We start from the raw sequence: 22,101 nt of genomic DNA, 5'->3' as shown, positions 1-22,101 counted from the left end.
TCAGCTTTATGCTAAGAGAAACGTAATCATCACACACTTTATCAATAGAGCATGAAATTGCTTCTATAATGGACTCCAGTAATATAGTGGATAACATCATCAGCTGCAAGAATAAAAGATTCAGTGTTCCATCTGCTGTTGTCTGAAATTGTTCAACTGACACTGACAGTATCAACCAGACTTTTTAAACCAAGGGAATGAAGATTTCTCACTAAAGGTTACGTTTGTTTCTTTTAACAGTTATTATTGTGTGAACTGATAAATCTACTCAAATACAGTACATTCAATTAATAAATAAGTTATTGACAGTGCAAGCAGCATTCATTTACTGTTTAGCTGTAAAATAACGTACTGAAGAATCAGTATTAACTCTGTGGGCTGAGAAGGCTTATGGTCTCACAGACGTTTGCCTAGTGTCCCATGAAATCTATGGGTGGCCCTGTGTGTAGTAAAATGTTTTTGTTACTGATAAGTCAGATATATGTACATTATTTAACAATAACTTCCCTAAAATAGCAAGTGAGTTAAATGAAAAGTTGGTTTCTATAGGATGTCATAAAACTCTTATTAGAAAACAGCTTTCCAAGACTGATATTTGAAATATGCCTCCTTGATACTGACAGGTGGGAGACTGAGTCAATGTTTTAATCACTGAAGACTAAAGAGTTTCTCGGATAGCAGAGTACTAAAGCACTGTGCTTCATATGTCTGCCCTGTACTTATCAACATCAGTAATTTTGATGTTAGGATTGGTGAGCTTCCTGAATGACTACTCAGTAGTGAAACCACTTTATAAAAAAGTTAAAGGGATAATGTAGACATTTCTAAATCTACTGCTATGCCATCGGTTGATTAAACAAGTTTTGAACATTAGACGTCTTCAATTTAACTAAGGTGTTTGATTGTGTTGACCACAAACTATTAGTGCAGAACTTGGACCATTATGGAATATGAGGAATTGCTTGCAGTTTATTTCTCTCATATTTTAAGAACAGACAGCAAAATCCATTCTCCGTATAAATGAGAACAATGTGTGCTGGTGGCAGGAGGGGGAGGGGGGGGGGGGGGTCGCAGTATCCTTCAGTATTCAGTGTGGACCACTACTGTTTCCTATTCATGTGTAAATGATATACCTTATAATATGACAGGTGATACTAAAATATTTAAGTTTGTTTTACAGTTTCTAACACACAGTTCAGCTAAACTTACGTTTTGATTAGACAGAATGGGCATATGATTAGTGAGTCTGATCAGACTAGATTCCTAGGTGTACAGTTGAATAGTAGATTGTAATGGAAAGCTCATGTTAAGAATCATATTAAAGAGCTGAATGGTGCTGGATTGGAGCATATCTGCTGTAAGTGATAGGTGAACATGCAGAATTAGTATACTTTGCTTATTTTCGTTTCACATGGGGCATATGGTTGTTTTCTGGGGTAACTCTTTCCATTCTCAAAGAGTATTTGTAACTCAGAAATGGACAGTTGAAGCAATATGACGAGTAAGTTCACAAACTTCTTGTTGATCACTGTTCAAGGGTTTTGGAATTCTTACATTGGCATCTAAATACAGTATATTTCTTTAATTTCATATGTTATTAACAATGTGAGCTTATTCTTGAAAATTAGCAGCTTCACTTAGTTAATACTAGGCAGAAGTCTAATCTGCATTAAACTGTTGTTGAGAATGGCGTACAGCATTGTGCTGACTTCATGTACGATAAGCCACTACAAGAATTAAAAAATCTTATCAGTAATCATTGCACTCCCAAATCTAAATGGAAGAAATTCGTCATAGCCCACTCCTTCTGTTCTGTGGGGGAGTTCCTGGAAAAAATAAGCAAATTATTATTTTATGTTAATTATGCAAATATATACTCAGCAGCTTGTCTGCATAGGATTTGTGTAAATTTTATATTATTGTGAACGTTCTGATGTTATCCTATGCACTGATATCATCCATGACCATGGAGATTTGCTTTTCAGCTAGGTCCTATGAAACTAAACATATAAATAAAATAATCCCATTAGCAAAGAAAGCAAATGCTGATAAGTGTTTTACCAAACCATTAGTTGAATAAATCATGGTTGCAATATATGTATAGAATTTTCTACTGATGGATGGGGCATTTTAGAATCTGACCTGGGGAAAATTAGTTTAGTTTCTGGAGGCATATAGGAATACACAAAGCAATCTACTCGCAAGATAGGTTGAAGAAGTTCAAAATGACATTAATAGATTTAGTGTAAGCTTTTGATAATGTTTACTGGAAGAAACATTTTGGATTTCTGAAATTAACAGGGATAACATACAGAAAGTGGAAGTTTATCTACAACTTTTACAAAAAGCAGATTACAGCTATGACTCAAAGAATGTGAACATGAGACAGTGAGGGGAGGGAAAGGGGGGATTGTAGCCCAAAACACATGTTATTCAACCTGTACATTGAGCAACCAGTAAAAGCAGCTATGGAGGCATTTGGAGAGGGAATTAAAGTTCAGGGAGAACAAATAAAAATTTCAAGGTTTACCTATGACATTGTAATTTTGTCTGTGTTGAGAAACTACTTGAATGGTCGTTAGAATGGAATAGGTACTTTATTGAAAAGAAGTTACAAAATAACCATGAATAAAAGTGAAACAAGGATAATGGCGTGTAGTTGAGTCAAATTAGATGATGCAAAGAGAAATGAAAAGATAAAAATTGAAGGTGCATTTTGCTACTGAGGCAGCAAATAAATTGAATATTGCAGGAGGAGGGAGGATATAAAATTACTCTGCGCTGTGTTCTACATGGGTGTGACAACTAGCAAGCTGTCTTGTCTGCATGAATGGCCACAGACAAATGGTGACCAAGAGACAGCTGGACAACCAGCTGCAGAGCATGCTGCCCAATATAGTGTTCTTCATTTCAATGACTGCTTCACAGCCTACGCCATCCAGACCCTTCCTACCAACACTAGTTTTTCTGAATTGCTCACATGGGTGCTCTCCCTGCAGTATATCTTACGTTCCCATAACCCTCCTGGCCTCAACCTTTATTAGTCACTGTCTTTCACCCATCTGTCCCCCTTCCCTGCTCCCACTATACCCCTACAGAGCCTTATATTCCACCAAGACACCTGCCATATCTTTACTTGTCTCCATTTCCACTTCCTTCCACCCCCCCCCCCCCCCCCCCCAATCTGTCTAACCTCCTGACTGCACCTAGCTGCCCTAATCTGTCCCCACTACGTCCCTATATGCTGCCACATGCACCACTTTACCGTCCTCCACCTGTACTCTGCTATCCCTTCCTCTCTGCCCCAGACTCCTCCTTACCCAAGCCACCCACATTGCTTCTCCGATCATGCACAATTGCTCGCAGTCCGGCCTTGTGGCCAGATGGAATGATGATCTTTATGTGAGTTGTGCTTGCGTGAATGTGTGTGTGTTTGCATTAGAAGAAGGCTTTGTGGCTGAAAGCTTAATCGTTTAGCTGTCTTTTTGTTGTGTCACTCTGCAACTCATCACCACCATTATATGGTGAGTAGCAGTGTATCATTTTTACAATACTGTCAGTAGCTTCTTAAGGTCTATTCATTTATCTAGGAACATCATTTTTCTTGACTTCTTCCCTTTGTTTCCTCTTCATTTCTGTATTGTGCACTTTTATTAGATCTGTTGTCCGCGGCTCGTGGTCTTGCGGTAGCGTTCTTGCTTCCCTCGCACAGTGTCCCGGGTTCGATTCCCGGTGGGGTCAGGGATTTTCTCCACCTCGAGATGACTGGGTGTTGTGTGTCTTTCATCATCATTTCATCCTCATTCACTCGCAAGTCACCATAGGGGCGTTAAAGAACTTGTGGAGCGGCAGCCGAAGCACCCCGCGAGGGGTCTCCCAGCCACCAATGCCATATGCTCATTATTTTTATCATTAGATCTGTTTCTGAAATAAAGGAAAGGCAAGTTGACAGAAAGTTATTACTTTGAATGTGGTCATCTGGACTAAATGAAATGTTTTGCACTTGAATTAATTCAGCAATTGGTGTTTTATTTGCTTGAGCTTTGATGAGTGCAGGAATTTCTTGTCCATCATCTCCGAACCTCGATTTGTTGAAGTACTTGGTGACAGTTCTGGGCTTTATTTCCCTTACTATCAAGACAGTCAAATTTACTGATTCCATGCATCATGACAGAATCCATGCATCATGACAGAAACTGACCATGCAAGAGCAAATGCACTTTTTTGGTAATCACCTACAATGAGACTTGAATATGTAAATAACTCCCTGGTCCATGGGTTGTGTGAGGTTTGTTGAACCTGGTGGGAACCAAGCCAAATTACTGTTGATAACTTAACTTTCGGGTGGCAGGTTGCATTGCCTAGGAAAACAAAAACTTGGCAGTTTGCCCCCCCCCCCCCATTTTTTGCCATTGAAAGTGCCCAACCACTCATCATCTATGCCTTCTGCCAAGAGTGCTTTTTAAACACTGGTGTTTTGCTGTCTTTCCAATTAACCACAGTTTCTCCATTTCATATAACATGTTTTCACACATCAGTACACTGAGTCTTTCCTTGAGCATTTTTTTGCCATTGCACTTTTCACTGCAAATTGGTAAAGATTTCAAAGTGAGTTCATGATAAAACAGGCCAATTTAATATGGAAGGAACACATCTTTCGGGCCATAATTCACAATTAGGTTGTACAGTATTGTCTTCCATTCTGTTACTACACTTTCTTGCACACCCTTTGCTCCCCCCACACCTTTCATTCCACATGATGTTCTAACTAGGTCTAAAACTGTTCAGCCATCATGCGGATGCCTTCAACTCATTTCCAAACTGCAAAGCAACGTAACAGAGCCTCACTCTGCAACATGGTTCCAAACAAACGTAGTTTTTTTGCCCACGAACTTGCGATCCATTGTCACTATCTCATTAATTTCTACGTTTCCATTGTTCCTCACTTTTCTTTTCATTTGCTTCTTCTCTTTCCTCCTTTCATCTCATACCTCATCCCTGTTCCTTAGTTTGTCTTTCTCACTTACCTCGATTACCTTAATCTTTCTGTTAAGTGTTAGTGAAACGTACTTTTTGTTCGACATCACATTCTCACTAAAGTGTTACAGCTCAACTAAAATTGGCAGGAAAATACAGGTAGCGCATTTATTTGGAATGCTTGACCTTGCGGGGCATCCTGCTCCACCTCTAAGTGGGAGATTCAGATATAGTCTTTAGAGTAGATTATTTGTATAAAACATAGATCCTTGTCACATATTTTAGATGAGTCTGCAACAGTTTCCATGGACCTTCCTTCTTATTGTCAAGCAATCTGAGCTGCAAAAATCAGGAATAGGTCTTTCGCTTGTCCAAATGAAATGTATCATAGATAAAAGCTGCCCTGAGTGAACAATACACACACTGAGTCACAGAAAAACATTCATTTCATTCAAAAACTTAAAATAGATGTATGTTTCCCATCTCCTCTTAAACCACTGGATAAACGTCAACAATGTTTGTTACACATACTCCTTATTGTGTGGAAAGATACTGTGAATGTAAGGACCACCTAGATCCCATAGAGATGAGTGACCTCAAAGCTGCCTTGCATGACTAGGGTGCTGTGCAGATAGAATCGGAATGGGTTCTTGTGGATAGGCACCACTGAGTATGGGGGGGGGGGGGGGGATGGATAGTGATATAGTAGGCGAGAAGGAGATAGACTGAGAGAGTGGGGGCGGAGGGTGACAGAGAGAGGGGTGAAGAGGAAATGGACACGTAGAGGGGCAGGAGATAAGTTATTTTAAATGCTATCACTGTACCAGTAGATATTTTGCAGAGTGGCTAAATGATCATTTATTTAAGTCCTGGCTAACCAAGGTTCCTAGTGAAAATACTAGGGCAAGGTATACCAAATACTCTGACCCTGCATGGCACACCAAAACTTTGTTCAGCATAAGTTTGTTGTCAATGAAGTTGAACGAATTTGTTACATCAAGTAACGCATCTGCAAAGGTAGGCTAAGATGAAGCTTCTCAGGCTCATTTTTGTAGCATTCCGTTCATCAATACATTGGAAATACTGCAAATAGTACTTATGACAGTTCATCTAAAGCAGGAATTAAAACCCATAGATCAAAGTGCAGTGTAGTAATGTTGTTTTGGCACCTCATTAGAAGCTTTTGTGTGTGGATGTAGCCAATGGACCTTTTAGTATTTTTATAGATGAGTCTAATAACATCAGCATTAACAAAACTTTCAGAATTGCGATGGATAATACAGTAGGCTCCACAACCAGTCAATCTGTTACCACAACCTTTATTTGGCTTTCACATTTGTTGGTTTAACTAATTCACAATCAAAATGACACTTTTCATCCTAACCTAGACCTCGAGCTGTGCTGCAGATCAGTGTGTCACCACAATCACGATTTAGGGTGGGGCAGAGGGGGACACCGATACTGCAATTAACCACTTTCAGAGCTACAAAACTGCAATGCTGAAAATATCACTATGTGTGCTGCAAACATTACGAGACAAAGGACAAAAAATGATGTGTATGAAAGGAATTGGTTTTGTTAATGCTAGTGTAGTGATTGGGATTAACAGTGGAGTTCGTGTCAAGTCGCGAAATGGAAGTCCCCATCTCATCGTGATCCCATAGATTGTAGTCAGTGATTTCGTCATATTTATTGTTTGCTCATAAATTTAGAATTACCTGCATGGGATACTTATAAGTGGTTTGCCAATTCTGCTGTGTCAGTGCATGTAACAAAGCTCTATTTGCCACAATAAATGATGCACAAGTGCCTATAGCAAAGTTGTTCAGTTGTGTTGCAGTAGGTGGCTTTCAATTGAAAGTGCAATTCTTCAAAATGTAGAATAATGGCTTGAACTGTTCTGTGTTTGGAAGTGCGAGGTAAGAGGGAGTACACCACCCACTCCTGCTGCTCATGTATCAAATCAAAATACGTTTCTATCTCGTTTTTCTTCATCCATTTTTGGCTGAAGTGCAAAGGATGGAATAAGTCATTTGAATTCCATGCTGCAATTTCTTCTCAACCTTTGAAAGACATAACAGTTTAAGAGGATATTACAGAAAAAAAAATCGTACTCCCAGCATGCAGGAAGAGTTTCTTGACAGAAAATCTTGAAAGCTATCGCACATATTTAGGGTTAGAAACGAAGGAAAAATAAACTCGGTTTAAGACTGTTTACTGAAGAAACTGAATTTAGAAAAAGATGTATTATTTTGCTTCACAAGTTACATGTCAAGCAAACTTCGTGATAAGAAATATGTCCGTGTTGTAAGTCAAGGAATAATTTATATCAATAACGAAACATTTACAAGTCCCCATCGAAACTATCATTAAAGCACAATTCCAGTGGCAAAATTTAACATCTGTTAAATGGAAAGAAACTTCTGAGGTTCTGTGTTTCTGGCGTGAGTGGCGATCTGTAAAGATAATTCGTGCGTTAGTCCCTTTGTCTAGTGGGTAGCAACTCCTATACTGATTTTACTGTGGTCATACTCAGAGGTGGAAAGAATTTACAGTGCTATAAAAAAATAATAATTACAATAAATGCAGACCTTACACGGATGGAAAAATGTAAAAACTACAAATTTCCATCGGTTGTGTTAAGCAAAGCAGGAAATACCGGTATGGCTGCATTAAATAATGATACAACTGATATTTTGTCAACGACTTGAGCTACGTATTCGAGAGCCACAGGCATTTTGAGCAGAATAACAGACGCAGCTTCATTTCTAATTTTTCTATTGATCACAGAACTCCTTGCTTTGAACCTGATGACCCAAAGGTGTCTTTGTTTTATGAAGCTAACCAACACTCTCGTTATATGGTACTGGTGTTAAAAACGTGCGGTACGTAAATATTACAAATAATGTTTAATTGCCTATCCCTTAACAACTATCGATTTGCAACACGTGTAACAGGTAGCAGAAATTCCCGAAAGGTTACAGATACACATCTGTATTGACTAGTTTCGAAGAACATTGGGCCGATATTGCAAAAACCAGAAATTCCCGATCAAACTACAATGTTTTTATTATGAAAAGAAATTTGATGCCCACGGTGGACCAGTAGCGACTATAATCTGACCGTTTACATGACTAGAAAGTTGAAATAAAGCTTCGTCGTAAAGCACAGTATCGAGTCATGTTTTCCACCCATAAACTTTTTAAGCAACCATTTGCAGTCCCTAAACCCTCTTTTCTTTATCAGGTGGAAGTAACAGCTGAACACGTGAAACACTGTAGGATTTCAGGTGTAATGATTTAAGTACTGATTGATAAGATGTACCTATAGTACCTGTCTGTTGCATTAGAAGCCTGACAGGCTTTTTGGGTCTGCAAAAACATTTGCAACCACATACGAAGTTCAAACCATAGGCTTACGGTTACTACCTTTTGCTGGAATGTTGAAATTCTGGAATTGTTCAGGAAAAATTTCACGAATCATCCAAATGAACGATTACGGATGTTAACTTCAATTATATGCAACCTTCTATGCAAAGTATACGTATTACCTCCTTCAATATCTCGAGTAACGACGAAACGACCCAACAGGACTTCAAAGCAACGAGCAAGAACGGAATACGTTACAATTAACCACGTCCATCTCGTGGCGTTTGACACTGTCCATACCCCACTACCTCCGCCATCAATTTCAAAGCGAATTACCGGTTTTGCCACACTTGCGCAGTGCTGTCTGGTGTTCTGCTCTTTTGCGGTCGTACCAAACGTAGGCATCGGCAGAAATTTTTGTGGGGAGAGTTTCTCGAACGTGAGAGACCCCTGGGGATTTTTTAGAATCCGGGAATTTTTTATTGTTTTAGTCATCAGTTAAATTTTTGTACTTTTGGCTGTTAAGAAGTGATAAACAGCAAAATGTGTTAAAGGCTTTAGGGCGACGACTATGGAATACAAAAAAACTGCTGCCGATGAGCGTGACGTCGCAACTGTTTACTGATTTATCTTCCGTCACGTATTGCAATATGCCGTAATAAAGTTTCAAACATGAGATAATACAATACTGGTACTCCAAGGAAATTTGCATCCCGAGTGCTCTAAAAAGCGTTACTTTCAAACTGGTTTTTTATTTTTTATTTTTATTTTTACTAAGGATGAATTATGTTACGTGTGAGAATGTGCAATGAATTTCTTAAATCACAGAGCGTGTGACCCTCACATGTAAAACTTACACATTGAGGACTAGCCATTTAGAAGTATTTCGAGCCCAGAAGACCAGACATTAATGTGATTATTTAAAATTTTACTGGCCCATTTGTGTGATGTATCTTAAAGTGTAACACACGCAAAGAGACCAGTATTATATGTGAAAGCTTAGCTTTTCTTGCAGCTACACTTTGTACATTAATTTAAACCGTTAATTTTTCTTATTTGTGTGTTCACGCTACTTAACAAGGATGTGCCCTGTGCTCCGAATATCTGCGGCTTACAAAAGCTCATTTCAGTCTCGATTTCGATGCTTCAGAAACTAACATGCTGTGTTTGGTGGAATTCGAAACTATACTTTTGTAATACGAATACGACAATACGTGGCTTAAGTGTTGCTGCACATCAAAGATCTTTCCAAAACTTTTTTGTCGAGTTTTTTCGTTCTGTGAAGTGCCGGGAAGTTCTACGCTGGCGTATAAAACATTTACCATTAAAGGACTGATATTTGTACAGCTTCGAAGGAAAGTATACTGTCACTTATCTTGGAAAAAAGTAAATTTTTCGCCTTTGAAAACATGTAATTTCACGTGGAAAATCTTGGAAAAATCCGGGAAGTTTTTTCTTGTCCGCATATACGCCCCAGATATGGAATTCAGTTTTTGCACTGTTCAAAAAAGATAATGATAAAAGTTAATTTTGTGTTTGTCATTGAACTGACAATGCTGCATCAAAGCCTTTTGAAATGTTTTCTGCCTAAATTTCAGTTTTGTATGGCGAACCACAACCAGTTGGCTTAGTAGGTATAATGTATTAAGCATAATATTAGAACACAATGAGAAACGAAGTGCAGTTTCATACTGTGGTAGACAAAGAAAAATGCTTTACAGCAAGGACACTAAATGATATGTTGCAAGGTGACTTTTCAGCACACAAATGTCGAAACTGGATTACTAGCTAGAATGGTTATAAAGCTGTTTTGTGCAAAATGGTTTGCAAGAAATAATTAATTCCATTGATAACTATCTGGCGTACTTAGATAATACAGATATTCACCAAGGTTCAGAATGTTATGGTGTGTAGTCAAATAATCAAGCTCTAAGAGAGTAAGGTGATGTAGTTGCAGAAAGCAATATATTTGGATATTAATTTACCAACTTCTAAAAGGTTGCCCACAAACCTGTATCATTTTAAGAAACTCCAGACCTATGATGCCCTTCACAAGCATCAAAAGTGAATTTAAAAGATTTGCCATTCATAGATGTTTACATAACAAATGCTATTATTGAGAATCAGTGTAACTCCACTGATCAAGTTAACTGACCTTTTTTATGGACATGACGTTTCGACAAGTTCCTACAAATTTGAGCCAACGATTTAAACTATAAAAATGCAGAAGGCTCCTTAATTTTCAAAGGATTATAGCATTTGCATTATTGCTGGTACTAGAGGCTACTTGTAATACAGTAGTGGAAAGAGTGTTCATCACCAAGAATGCAACAAAAACATAATTGAAAATATAACGAGAACAGAAGTGCTTAATGCTTTGTTATAGTCCGTTTCAACGGTAAATGTTGTAATGATTTTGTGTGTACTACAGAAATGTTTGAAAGCTTCAGTAACTCAATTTATTCAACAGCTGCAAAGAGCAATATTGGAGAAAGTAAAAGTGATAATTTGATAATCAAAGCTGTGCATGAGCATACCTCTTCTGTAAGTTTGGTATAATTCATGAAACATTTCATGCTTAGGTGTTAAAAGTTCTCAAATTAACAAATATGATCATTAAATGTTCAAATGTGTGTGAAATCTTATGGGATTTAACTGCTAAGGTCATCAGTGCGTAAGCTTACACAGTACTTAACCTAAATTATCCTAAGGACAAACATGCACACCCATGCCCGAGGGAGGACTCGAACCTCCGCCAGGACCAGCCGCACAGTCCATGACTGCAGCGCCTAAGATCGTTCGTCTAATCCCGCGCGGCATTTTAAATGTAACTCTATTTGAATATAGCAACTACCCTTATCTTCCAGATTCTCACTATTGTATGTACAATATGACATATTTTTTTATTGGCCACGTAGTTCAGTCGGTAGAGTGCCTGAATTCAATTGGGATGGACTCAAGAAATGTTTCTTCGAAGACGAAGGTTCTTCGGTATATCCAGTCTAGCGTATACGAATTTGAGCGTGCTGGAAGTGTGTTACTAATTATTCAATAACCAGCCAGCTCACTGAACTTATTGCACGATTGTCACTGTCGAGTCACATGAAGTTTAGTCTACTATCAGTAAAAGCTGGTGAAAAATGGCGATATTTTGGATACTTTTTGTTCAGCTATTGGCTACAGGGGAATGGAAATAGCTGGTGACAACAACTGGCCACAGAGGAATGGGAAGTACCTGGTGGTAACCCTGCCTACATGCAGCAGCAGAAAGAGTGAGAGAACTGCTGGAAGTTGTCAAACATCAAAAATCACATTATGTTTACTAAATTACAGGAGAAAGCGTGTAGTGCTTTCCACCGTATCATTGCCATTTCAGTGCAATAGAAATCGCATGGGTTCAGACGAAATGGTAAATTACATACAGAAATAACCGTTCAATATTTTTTAATGCACGAGGCATTTGTCAGTACTGTATTCACAAAATGAAACAGTATCGTCACTAATACGCGGCGCATCTTGGAAGAGGCACGGAACGAGAAGGTACAATGAAACAGTAAGTTAGTAATAAGATTAATGGATAGTAGTAACAGTAGCAGTGAAGATGTTACAGTGAAATAGGCTATGTGGTTGATACGGACATTTTGAAACCCGAGTCAACCATCTTCCATCAGATGCAAGTAAGAAATGCATCAATGGATTAAAATGTATGTCAATGTACTGAAACATCGGAATCTTTATGATATTCGACGTGTATTTCCCGTCCTTTGTTTTTAATTACAAATAGACCGTATTTCGATCACCCGAGGCTATTAGCGTTTTTATCCGTGCCGCAGTAGTACAGCAGCGGATCTAAATTTTCGGATGTGATATTCGCAATCGGGTGACTGACACGATGTAAAAGACAGTCAATAGCATGGTAGCATGACTTCCAAAGCTGCGAGACGTGTGCCATCTACTGCCGCTGCAGTGAACTACTTAGCCAATTAGACGGAACAGCCTGCGCCTCTATAAGACCCGGTTGCCATCTACTGCCAGTTTACGGAAGTAGTCGGCCCAATTAGATCGTAGATCGCCTGTGGAGTTATTTTTGTGAACTGGTGTGTGTATAGCTCTGCTGATTCTGAACAAATAGACGGAAGTTTTCCGCAGCAAAAATGTTGTTTTATCGTTTCCTTTGAAGCGTGTACCATAAGCGGTTGGACATAATGTGAACATTGATAGGATACGCTCTCGCTTTAACTCATGCCCACTGTACGAGATAAAGGAGAGACTTTTTCCCACTGAAGGCATACTTACCTGGCACAGGGGATACCGTGATCATGAAGGCGGTTCCTCCAGGACGAGGCTCTTCCATTGCACTTCGGTTGGGCTGACCCCTGCGATTACCCCTAATGTGGGTAACTCGGGTGCATAATTTTTGGTAGTCGGGACTGCGTTCGCGCAGACCCGGTCTAATCGTAATTCAAAGTTAGATTATGTTTATATAGCTCTTAACATCTGTAGTAGTTTTGATTGGGTGCTTCTTTGCTAGAATGTCCTCAAAGTTGTACAGAAAATGGCGCGTGAACGGGGTGCGATTGATTTTCTTGCTCCAACATTTTTCGTGAGCAGGGGTATTATTGGTAGCGAAAAAAGCGATATAAATTTTTATCTTGGTAATTATAGAACGTCGATGAACGTAGTAGAGTACGCTCAATATTTATTACACAATAATGCGTATTGTCCAAAAATGATGCACAGAATCAGCCACTTGGATTACGGAAGCTCAATGTCAACTGCCTGCTCAAAAAGTGGATTGGTACGTAGTAGAGATGAATCATCATTTTGTTCCTTGTAATCAGTGAGCGATGAGACAACAGTTTGTAAAACACTCTATCTCTTTAGTGCCTGCTGAGCACTTGTTATTATCTGGGGCAATAGGTGTCCGCAAGGGGGAGGAGACAAATGTCTTTGTCATATTCTCTTTTGAAAATGTAACACCATACACTCAGTTATGGAGTGCGGTCTTCATTCGTTTGTAAGTCGCTCTGCCTCCGTTTTGTGGCTACAAAGGAGGGGGAAAAAGCCGCTCTTGTGTGTGCCGTGGCGATTTCCTTTGTTGCCTTGTATGAGTTCGTAATATTTATAGCAACTGATGAATTAAGGTTAACCACACACCTTTTTACTCGTCTGATTCAGATATGGCATCTTGTGACGTACACTCCTGGCAAATAAGAACACTCGATGCTGTATGTTCTTTACAGAAAGGGCTGGAACAATAATGGCAGCGATGCTGTGGAAATCTGTTTTTCCTTTTAGGGCAGTAGTGACACTTTTTCTCTTCATTCGTTTCTTCTTTAGCGTTGGTAGTTTGCAAATATATACAATACGTTTTATTTTCTCCTTCAAGCGAAGTGATATCCTCGGAATCGACATGCCTTCGATCATGTGGGCTTTTGTAAGCATCATACTCAATTCTGTGATGAATCTTCTCCTTGGAATTAGGCCATTTGTGTTTACCTTCTATATTATTTGAGCATTTATTGCTCCGATGCTCAACATGCTGAAAAACTGTGTAAGAGGCCAGTGCTTGCTTATTCTTGAAACAGAACATTTTGATTTCAAACGGTCGGCAACATATACATCTTCTTTTGTGACATTGTAAAACGTAATGACTTCAGGTTTGTTCGCTTCGCCACTGTCAGCGTCTATAGCATCGTCGATGTGCATGGTGGATAACATTAGAACATTCATTTCTGTTTGTTTTTGGGGACGTATGAGCCAATCAAGCCATTGTTGCTTGGTTTTTGTCCAAATGCGAATATGCTGCTGTTTAGTTGCCTACATTTTACGTGCAGGAGTTCAGGTGGAATTTCTCTTTTATTCTTCCTTAGAGTACGTACTACTGCGAGTCGATGATTGGCGTACATTTTGTTATCCAGTGGTATAGATGTAAAATAATTGTCCATAGTCACGTTTATGTCTGTTTTGTCAGTCGGTCTAAACAGTCGTAGCACCACATTCTTTGCATCATTGGGTACTTGATATGTCCCAGTAGGCTGTTTGTCTGCATATACTAACATATTTAGCTTATACCGGTAAAACGTTCTGGCATCACAAAGCGCATATACCTTGATGCCATATTTTGCAGGCTTTTTTGCTACAAACTGCCATAATTTGCAACGTCCGCAGAATGCCTCTAACATCTCGTCTATCGTTGTCAATGTACCGGCACTGCAGCACTTCTTGCAAACATCCACAAATTCGTCAAATATTTCTGTAATAGGTGCCAGACTAATTACTTCCTTTCTCTGAGCCCTCGTAAATTTGTCGTCAAAACCTATAGCTTGGAGAAGTGCGTGATACCTTAGTTTTGCTCATGGATGCAATAACGAAATCCTGTGCAGTTCCATCAGTGGCCCATAGCTCATCAGTATTGAGATGCTATCCTTTTTCATTCCTGCGAGATCACACCAAAGGAAGCTGATAACTCTTCAAAATCTGTCTGTAGGCAGTCTCGAGCACTCTGTGAATAAGATGCTGCCATTCTGTAAAGTTCTTGGTTTATGTATTCCACAATGCGACCAATTACACTAGCTGGAAAAAATAATTTCCAGCGTTCCAAAATTGTTTTCGAATTTTTTGCAACACCCTTCATACTTGGATCTGTGTTACAATATTCTGATGGGCAGTTTTTGATGGAGGAGTATTTTTCTTCAACCATTCTGTTATTCCATCCTTACCAAGAAGGGTTTCACGATCTGTGTATTGAGAAACACCTGTAGCAGAAGTATCAGATTCGCTGTGTGACTGATCTGTTGCGGTATTGATCTCTTCATGCTCAGAGGTTGCGTCAGTATCTGATGGCAGACCCTCTATGTATAGGTCGGGACACACATATCCGGACCGTGTCCGTGCCGAGACACGTCCATCACCCGGACAACGAAATACATCCCCGGGCCGTACACGGGGAACGTATCTGCTGCGGGAGTAGTTTCTTCCGCGGCCCCTATGACGCTTTTGACGCAACGTCCGCCCCCACGCGGCCGCTCACATAGGCCAATCCTAACCGTGAGGCCAAACAATAGTTCTTGAGGTCCACACAGGAACAGCAGCTTCGCACTGTCTCACTCCTGGTAGATGTAACCAGAGATTTGCAGTGCAGTGCACGGGGAACGTCAGCGGCCCCGGGCCGGGCCGGGCGGGATTCGCAGTGTTTTAATTTTTCACGTGACGGACACCCCGCCTGACGGTAGAATTGTCTCGTGAACTGTGCAAGATTTTTCTGTGTACAAAACATGGATGTGGAAGTTTCCTGTTCTTTACAATCAGGGAAGTGAAAACTACAGGAATATCGAGTGCAAAGAGTTTGAAGACAATTGCAACAGATCTACAAGCCAAAGTTAAGATAAAAACTATACAAGTTTTAATCCCCGAAAGATATGTATTTACTTTTTAATTTTACAAACAGATGTTTGGTTTATGTCATCGTTTTTTTCGCAAGGCGACATGTTCTTGCCATTCCACAGTCCCTTGTGTAGAATTCAGGATTTTTTTGAGTTGTTCTCGTACAGCAAATGCAGCATCTGTTGATCTCCCACGAATTCGAAGTAGGTTTCGAAGGTTTGATGATCTTCCGATCCCCTCAGCAGTTTCCTTTTGATCCATCCTCTGTTCGGGCACCCTACAACCTTCCATTTTTTGAATAAAGTTGTACAGTACACACGCAGCCGTCACAATCATTGTAAGATTATTAGGATCTCCCTGAAGGATTCTTCTAAATATTCGAAATTTCTGTTGCAATATACCAAATGCATTTTCGGATATTCTTCTTGTCCGACACAAACGATAATTAAATATAGCCTTGTCATTTGTTAAGTTCCTGCCAGGATATGGTCGCATCAAGTATGTTTTGAGAGGAAAAGCTTCATCGCCCACAATTACCATTGGAAGTTCATCAGTTCCGGCTAAAGTTTTACTCTTTGGGACACGAAGCGTATTGTTTCCAGTGACTTCCAAGGTTTGAATTTACTAGAATGCCCACACAGAGATATTTCCGTACGCTCCCACGTCTATTGCAATAAAATTATAACATGGGTGAAACAGAGCAAGAAGCATAATGGAATTTTTTTTTTAATTCCAACAGAGACTTCCTGAGTTGTTTCGAGCCTGCATTGTTACGTGCTTTCCATCTAAAGATACAATGCAGTTTGGAAACTACCAATTTGTCCAAAACTCCTCAGCTATTAGCATTCCATTTTTCTTCATTCGGCACAGGCATCACTTCTTCTAACAATAAATCGATAACTGCTGTAGAGGTGTCATGGACGATAGCTCCAACTGTGGATTTTCCCAACCTGTAGCCGAAGGAAATAGTTTTAAAGGAATCTCCTGTGGCAAAAAATGAACTGTATAAGATGAGAAATACTGTATAATCTATAAAATATTTGCAGCATTTTAAACCTTGTATTATAAATACGCGATTTAAAATATTTTTGCTACAGGTGGAATAGAGGAATGAAAAAAAATGAGCATCTGTTAGTGACCAACTAAGGAAGACCCTGCAGAAAAGGAAAACTATTTCAGGACAAGCTGCAGTTCATCAACATAAAAATAAGTATGAAGATCTGTTAAAGTTCCTGCTACCTTAAATCGTAGAACGAGAAATAGTTTCCAATGTTCCTTACACGCAAGACAATAATGAGCATACACAAGAGTCAAATACAGATTCCCAAGAGGAGCAGTCTATTGCTGAAAACGAAAAAGAGTCTACACAAGAAGACATTGCAGATGAAGAATCGATCATTAAAACCCAGGGTAGTGAAAGAGAGAATTTGATAGAGCGCACTCGGCATTCCCATACGTCCTCAGCTCATTCACTTCAAATAAGAACACATTTATGAAACAACCACTGAAACGAAAATTTCAGCGTGAGGTTTTACCACAAGAATCCACATCAAGCCAGCTCATGGCTTACATTTTGGCAGAAAAAAAGCTGAAAAACAGAGAGAAATACACTCCTGGAAATTGAAATAAGAACACTGTGAATTCATTGTCCCAGGAAGGGGAAACTTTATTGACACATTCCTGCGGTCAGATACATCACATGATCACACTGACAGAACCACAGGCACATAGACACAGGCAACAGAGCATGCACAATGTCGGCACTAGTACAGTGTATATCCACTTTTCGCAGCAATGCAGGCTGCTATTCTCCCATGGAGACGATGGGAGACGATGGTAGAGATGCTGGATGTAGTCCTGTGTAACAGCTTGCCATGCCATTTCCACCTGGCGCCTCAGTTGGACCAGCATTCGTGCTGGACGTGCAGACCGCGTGAGACGACACTTCATCCAGTCCCAAACATGCTCAATGGGGGACAGATCCGGAGATCTTGCTGTCCATGGTAGTTGACTTACACCTTCTAGAGCACGTTGGGTGGCACGGGATACATGCGGACGTGCATTGTCCTGTTGGAACAGCAAGTTCCCTTGCCGGTCTAGGAATGGTAGAACGATGGGTTCGATTACGGTTTGGATGTACCGTGCATTATTCAGTGTCCCCTCGACGATCACCAGAGGTGTACGGCCAGTATAGGAGATCGCTCCCCACACCATGATGCCGGGTGTTGGCCCTGTGTGCCTCGGTAGTATGCAGTCCTGATTGTGGCGCTCACCTGCACGGCGCCAAACACGCATACGACCATCATTGGCACCAAGGCAGAAGCGACTCTCATCGCTGAAGACGACACGTCTCCATTCGTCCCTCCATTCACGCCTGTTGCGACACCACTGGAGGCGGGCTGCACGATGTTGGGGCGTGAGCGGAAGACGGCCTAACGGTGTGCGGGACCGTAGCCCAGCTTCATGGAGACGGTTGCGAATGGTCCTCGCCGATACCCCAGGAGCAACAGTGTCCCTAATTTACTGCGAAGTTGCGGTGCGGTCCCCTACGGCACTGCGTAGGATCCTACGGTCTTGGCGTGCATCCGTGCGTCGCTGCGATCCGGTCCCAGGTCGACGGGCACGTGCACCTTCCGCCGACCACTGGCGACAACATCGATGTACTGCTGAGACCTCACGCCCCACGTGTTGAGCAATTCGGCGGTATGTCCACCCGGCCTCCCGCATGCCCACTATACGCCCTCGCTCAAAGTCCGTCAACTGCACATACGGTTCACGTCCACGCTGTCGCGGCATGCTACCAGTGTTAAAGACTGCGATGGAGCTCGACACTGACGGCAGCGGTGCACAAATGCTGCGCAGCTAGCGCCATTCGACGGCCAACACCGCGGTTCCTGGTGTGTCCGCTGTGCCGTGCGTGTGATCATTGCTTGTACAGCCCTCTCGCAGTGTCCGGTGCAAGTATGGTGGGTCTGATACACCGGTGTCAATGTGTTCTTTTTTCCATTTCCAGGAGTGTACAAAACCCAGTTGATGCTTTTCTGGCTGATATAGCACCAGCCCTAAAATCGTTGCATCCACTACTTTTTCATCGAGCTAAAAGTAGGATTTTTTCAATTGTATAAGACTTTGAACTGCAGCAGCTCATGAATTGGCGTATCGGTCCATCAATTCACTTGAACTGAAGCAACTCATGAATGACGTATCAGTCCATCAATGCACTCCACCATCCTCCAATTCCTCAGCAAAATCTGTTTCAACACCATATCCTTCAGCTGTGGAAAACGAGTCAGCAGAACCTGCACAGCAGCTTTTGGATCTGCAAAGGGATTCCCACAATTCGTATATAAATAACCAAAGCCATCATCCTCCAAGTTCCCCTGCATCCTCATCAGCTTCAGAAACTAATTCACTGAATAGTCCTCATTTTTTTTTTCTTAGGGTAGTAGAAATTTAACTGTATTATTTACTAACTTATGCATTTATCTTTCAATTACTAAAGTAATAAAATAAAAAAGCTGTCCTTAAAACTTCTTATTTATTTGTGCTCTGTGTACTTTTCTTTAACCTACCTTAAAAAAAAAAAAGCCAGTCGTTCTTTGGGTGAAACTCTCCAGAAAGTGTCGTTTTCTCTCAGCCTTGGTTCTAATTTGTTTAAAAGTTCACAGAAGGTGTACTGCGTCATCCTAAAATATTCATAAAACTTAGTCTCGTCATCTATGAGGTGAGAAAATAATATTCGAAACTCTCCCCGTTCTGGTTTTGTTTGCCTTCGTTCTTTTTCCTCTTCGTCTAAAGCAAGTGCTATAATTCACTATTACGAAAATTAGTTGACACGGTCCGGACGCGTGTCCCGACCTTTAATATCCTCGTTTACTGGTTCATCTAGCGTTCTAGCCACATCAGTATCTGTTCCTCCGACATGACTTCTTCCCAGAAGTATTTTCATATCCGACAGTGAATGTGATGTACTCTGTATTAGGAATTGCCTCATTCATTTCGTTTAACCCAATAAAAATACTTACTTTTCTTTTAAAAGACGTAACATACGCAGAATACTTTCAGGAGAAAGCAAACGAACACAGCCGCATGTTACAAGTACAAGAAACTCAAAAAGTGAAGCAATGCGGTATTCCACAAAAGAAATAATTGTTACGTAAAGACTCCCGTGTTAGAGAAAAATCCAACAATGCACACCACTTCGAATAATGGCACAGCTAGCAAGCTATTGTTGAAATTTGATTGTTGAGTCACAGATTAATTGAAGAAAGTATTTCTAGATCGTCAGTTCATTAGGTTTGAAATGTGCTTGAATATTTAATTAAAATCATAAATGTTAGATTTTTTTCTAACAGTGCGAGTGATCGCTGGCTAAAATTCGTTCTATACATGATCACTTTCGAGAAAAATTTGACATTAATCTCATTTCTAATTATTTCCTACTTCAAAATGTTTTACATTCAGTATCAATTAGGGCATAATTTTAGATCGCCAACTTCTAGATGTCACATCCGTGATCATCTTAATAATACAAAAAAGTTTACTTTGAAGATAATCTCGAATCATGCTTACCCTGTAAGTATTAAAGTAAACATCCTGTAATATATGTAAATATTGAGTAGATTACCATCAATTCTCTGGGATACAATAAGCATTTTGTCACCTATAAAATTTGCTTTTTAGCCTGACAAGTCTCAAAACTGACTAATTAATATAAAAACATGGTAATTTTAGAGACATGCCTCGTCTGGGAAAATTTCTGCCTACGTGTCGGAGCCCTTTATTTCAATAATTCCGCCGGCCGGAGTGGCCGTGCGGTTCTAGGCGCTACAGTTTGGAACTGAGCGACCGCTCCGGTCGCAGGTTCGAATCCTGTCTCGGGCATGGATGTGTGATGTCCTTAGGTTAGTTAGGTTTAATTAGTTCTAAGTTGTAGGTGACTGATGACCTCAGAAGTTAAGTCGCATAGTGCTCAGAGCCATTTTTCAATAATTCCCGTGGTAAGGCAATGTCATAATTGCATCTCAGCTTGCAAAAAATGTTGGAGCAGGAAAATGTTCCCGCAGGCTTGTGGTCGTGCGGTAGCGCTCTCGCTTCCCGCGCCTGGTTTCGATTCCCAGCCGGGTCAGGGATTTTCTCTGCCTCGTGATGACTGGGTGTTGTGTGACGTCCTTTGGTTAGTTAGGTTTAAGTAGTTCTAAGTTCTAGGGGTCTGATGACCATAGATGTTAAGTTCCATAGTGCTCAGAGCTATTTGAACAAGAAACTGTATAGTAAACATCACTCCAAATAGCATGGTTCATTCATGTACATTATGTTTTTCAACTCTGGGGAAATTTTAAGAATACTCACTGGCTAGCATACAATTTCTAATTTTATATTATGATCAGACCGGGTCTGCGCGAACGCAGTCCCGACTACCAAAAATTATGCACCCGAGTTACCCACATTAGGGGTAATCGCAGGGGTCAGCCCAACCGAAGTGCAATGGAAGAGCCTCGTCCTGGAGGAACCGCCTTCATGATCACGGTATCCCCTGTGCCAGGTAAGTATGCTTTTACCCTGTAAAACTCTCCCATTTATCTACTTCGACAAACATATTACGATGCGAGCACGTTAGTACTGCTCACATTAGACGCAATATTTGGTAGATCATACTTTTTTTTACGCTAGAATAATATTACTGTAATCGTAAGCCATTGTTTTATGTTGATCGAATTGGCATATTCCTGTTTGTACCCAATTTGACAACGACCAGACTGAATCAGTACAATCTGTTCTGTCGAATTGGACCAACCAGTTCTCTACGACGACTGTAGATGGCACCCTAAGCGTGACATGAAATGTGCGCATGCGCAGACTGTAGTCTCTCTCTCTCTCTCTCTCTCTCCAGTCGATACAGCATCAGGCCATCAGCTGTTAAACGACTGCGAACATGACCGTCGACGATAGCTTCTAATAGCGCGGCTTGTGATGTTACGGAAGTACGTTAGCGAAAAATAAGACGAGAAAACAAAAAAGCAAGGGAGCTTCAACAAAGGTGTTAAGGGAAGTGGGAGTGATGGGTGGTTATAAGTATAGTGTGATCGACTGGGGAGCGGGATTCGTACATCTCATGCCGAGAATAGGGTGGCGTCTGCATTCGTCACAGTAAACGTGCCCAATTTGACAGAACTGATTGTTCTGATTTGTCTACTTGTCAAATGAGTACATACAAGTAATGCCTAGCGTAAAAGGCAGATATGATTCACCAAATGTCACATATAATAACATACAATAAATGGTGGATTTCCTCATTTTGAGAGGACTGAAGGAGCGATCTGTTTTATTTGTTAAAAACATTCAGCAACCAAGATTGCATAAATAAATA

At 40.5% G+C, this 22,101-nt stretch overlaps 1 protein-coding gene and 2 non-coding genes across 6 annotated transcripts in view; 2 read left to right on the top strand and 1 right to left on the bottom strand.

Moving 5' to 3' along the window:
* LOC126336569 (uncharacterized) overlaps positions 1–22,101 on the top strand; it is an 84,232-nt gene that overhangs the window by 45,957 nt on the left and 16,174 nt on the right. Inside the window, exon 1 of one of the 4 annotated variants that reach the window (XM_050000422.1) lies at positions 21,645–21,715. The exons of the other annotated variants lie outside the window; for them this stretch is intronic. The gene's annotated coding sequence lies outside the window, so the exon portion shown is untranslated. Of the gene's footprint in view, positions 1–21,644; positions 21,716–22,101 lie in introns of those variants that run through there. 4 annotated transcript variants of the gene reach the window in all.
* On the top strand, positions 12,634–12,796 carry LOC126337466 (U1 spliceosomal RNA). The gene has a single exon (XR_007565049.1). It is a non-coding gene; the product is annotated as a U1 spliceosomal RNA (small nuclear RNA).
* LOC126337465 (U1 spliceosomal RNA) lies at positions 21,122–21,284 on the bottom strand. Its single transcript, XR_007565048.1, has one exon. It is a non-coding gene; the product is annotated as a U1 spliceosomal RNA (small nuclear RNA).

Source organism: Schistocerca gregaria, chromosome 2 (genome assembly GCF_023897955.1).
Source record: "Schistocerca gregaria isolate iqSchGreg1 chromosome 2, iqSchGreg1.2, whole genome shotgun sequence".
Lineage (NCBI taxonomy): Eukaryota > Metazoa > Arthropoda > Insecta > Orthoptera > Acrididae > Schistocerca > Schistocerca gregaria.
The sequence above is the reverse complement of the archived record's forward strand: the minus strand, read 5'-3'. Positions and strand labels throughout refer to the sequence as shown.